This window comes from Gossypium hirsutum, chromosome A07 (genome assembly GCF_007990345.1).
Source record: "Gossypium hirsutum isolate 1008001.06 chromosome A07, Gossypium_hirsutum_v2.1, whole genome shotgun sequence".
NCBI lineage: Eukaryota > Viridiplantae > Streptophyta > Magnoliopsida > Malvales > Malvaceae > Gossypium > Gossypium hirsutum.
In genome coordinates this window covers 80,048,679-80,052,040 of record NC_053430.1, presented here as the reverse complement: position 1 = coordinate 80,052,040, position 3,362 = coordinate 80,048,679, and positions in this window count along the sequence as shown.

Genomic DNA, 3,362 nt, shown 5'->3' with positions numbered 1-3,362 from the left:
TCTTTTGCTTAAGTGTATCTCATTGTATTTTTCTTCAATTTGCAAACAATTTTATCTTGTAAGGATTTTTTCTTTGTTTGCTCATTTGTATCTCTTTGAGAGGTTTTAAAACTTAAGATTTGGGGTAGAAATCTTAAGGAGTTGTAAGGTTAAACCTTGTCCTCAAAGGTTGAATAAATTAGTGAATTTGGGAAAAATCCTTAGTGGTGGAAAGCTAAGATAATGGAGTAGGTAATTGGGGTCGAACCACTCTAAATTTTTTGTGTTCTTTGTTTCATTCTTCCCTTTGCTTTCACCAATTTTTTAAAGGCTAATTCACCCCCTCTTGGCATTTTCGGTTTGCTTCATCAAGCTTTCATTACCCCTTCAATTAAAGCTATAGTTAACTTTCATATCAATTTTTTAATGAAACAAACACAATATGTATATTTTCATAATTGAAAAACATTTCCTTCCATTGATTGGTTTAGACCACTACTAAAAAATAAAATATTCACCTTTAATCAAACTCAAACAATCTATTGATTTAATTATTTTTGAAAGAGTAATTGTTATGTTGATTCCTATGTTTGGAATATATGTTTGCAAGTCATATATATAATTAGAACTTTGAGACATATTCTCAATAGGTAAAGGTGGAGAGTTGAATCATAAATTATGGTTTCATAATTTACTCCATAGGGCCTTTACAACGGTATATCATATGCTCAAAATGGTTGAGTGATGAATGAGAAATTGATATTTAAAGTAAGCTACTTGTGAATACTTGTTGAGAAAAAGAGAAGCTTAAATCCCACATTGGTTAAAGACCAAGTGTGATATGTGTATATATATGAAAACTGTAACACCCCAAACCCGAGACCGTCACCGGAGTCGAACACGAGGTGTTAACAGACTTTAAAAAAAAAAATTTCCCAGACACTGCCAATCTGCGTACTAGTCGCTTTAAAAATCATATCTTGAGTTCAGAAACTTCGAATCCAGTTCCGTAAATTTTCCCTGAAACTAGACTCATATACCCATCTACATATTTTTTTCTAGAATTTTTGGTTGGGCCAATTAGTACAGTTTATTAGTAAAAGTCTCCCATGTTACAGGGATCGACTACACTGACCTTTGCGCATTACGACTTGGATATCTCCCTGTACAGAGCTTCAATACTGATGCCGTTTGTTTCTATAGAAACTAGACTCAGATAGGAATCTATACATATGTGGCTTGACTCCTAATTACCTCTGGTTAATTTGTAATGAATTTCCAAAATCGGAACAGGAAATCCAGAAACCGTTCTGGCCCTGTCTCACAAGAACCTGAATATCTCTTAACATACTGTCCGTATGATTGTTTCGTTACTTTCCTATGAAAATAGATTCATCAAGGTTCGTTTACAAAATTTATTCACTATTTAATTCCATTCCTACTATTTTAGTGATTTTCCAAATCTACATCACTGCTGCTGTCAGCATCTGCCTTTAAGGTAGACTTTACCTATTTCATAGTTTCCATGATTCAACTAGCCCTTTTTGCATAAATAGCACAATTTATGATAGTGATTAACCATTCCCATGGCCAATCCTTGTCAAGCATATCCACACCTCTCAATAACCATATCCCTACCAAATGATTATAACATTATACTCAAACATATATAAGCCATTTTCGCATGGCTATCCAAAATTATACAAGTCCAAAGGGTCCATGACCCACAACAAACGGGTAGTCCTATACATGCCATTTCGAAGTTCAACCAAAATTGTACCAAAAGGGGGGGGGCTTTGATAGTGTGGGCGACTTCGACTTCAAAATCCCGAGTCCGATAGCTGGAGAACCAAAATCTATAAAACAGAGGATCAGAGAAACGGAGTAAGCAATTTAGCTTAGTAAGTTTTGAGCAAGGAATTCCAGCACAGCAAAAGTATGGCATTCATATAGCTAAACGGATAATTTCATATGCACAAATTTTCGATATCATACTTGCTTCACATTACCAACCCTTATGTACATACACAAAAGATCAACTTAGCCAAAGGCCGGTAGCTCGTTTATCAACTGAGCGAATACTTATTTGTAAGGGCTCAACTAAATTCAAGCACATACAAAACATACCTCAATGTTGGGATGTTTCTAGAGTATTTACTGAAATTTTTACAGCAAGATCATTCATTCCCAAATCACGTACCTTCGGAATTTAACCGGATATAGCTACTCGTTCAAATGCCTTTGGGACATAGCCCGGTTATAGTAACTCGCACAATTGCCTTCGGGACTTAACTCGGATTTAGTAACTCGCGCAAATGCCTTCGGGCTTAGCCCGGAATTAGTATCTCGCACAAATGCCTTCGGATCTTAGTCCGGATATGGTCACTTAGCACAAAGCCTTCGGGACTTAGCCTGGACATCATTCAAATAACCATGCATATTTAACAATAAATCATGGCACATTCGTATTTCGTTTTCGTTAGCAAAACTCAAACACAAGACATTTATCATTCTTGCAATTTCGGCTCAATAGCCACACAAAGAGCATGATTTTAATTTGCTTAAAACATGATCTAATCAAATCATAATTTAAGCTCTTTTACTCAAGAACTTACCTCGGGTGTTGTCGAACGATTCCGATAGCTATTCGACCACTTTTTCCTTCCCTTTATCGGATTTAGTTCCCCTTTGCTCTTGAGCTTAATTAAACAAATAAATTGATCTAATCATTTGAGCATCGAAAAGAGGAACACAAGGCACTTAGCCCATATTTATACATTAGACATTAAAGTCACATATGTACGGAATCATGAATCAAACTCAACATTTTAGCTAATTTTTCCCCCTTGGCCGAATTTTCTAAGCCAAGACAAAAGCATCAATATGCTTGCCTCTAACCGAATACATGCAACACCAATCTCCTTCCTATGGCCGAATATGCATGTCTATGTTGGGGCCGATTTCAACACTTAATACATTCTACAAGTATGGTCACTTGTATTGACTAAACACCCTTTTGTTTCAAGTTCAAAACTTGGCTAATACACACATATATACACTAGTAAAGCATCCTCTCCCTTTCCATCAATTTAACACATGCATTACTCATTAATATACAAAAATTATATTCGGCCTTAGCACACAACTTGCTAGCCGATTCTTCTCCATCTAGCAACCAATGCACATATGTGCTCACTCAAAAATGCTAAAAAGAAGATTCAAGAATCATCAATCCACCATCACATGCATCATTAACAAGCTTCATATTTAGCATGCAATGGCATTAACACAAAATCTACCTAGGCCGAATATCATCCCCATGACATAGCAAAGATTTGAACCATGGGCTAATTAGAACTCAAGCTAGCAACTAAAAACATGCA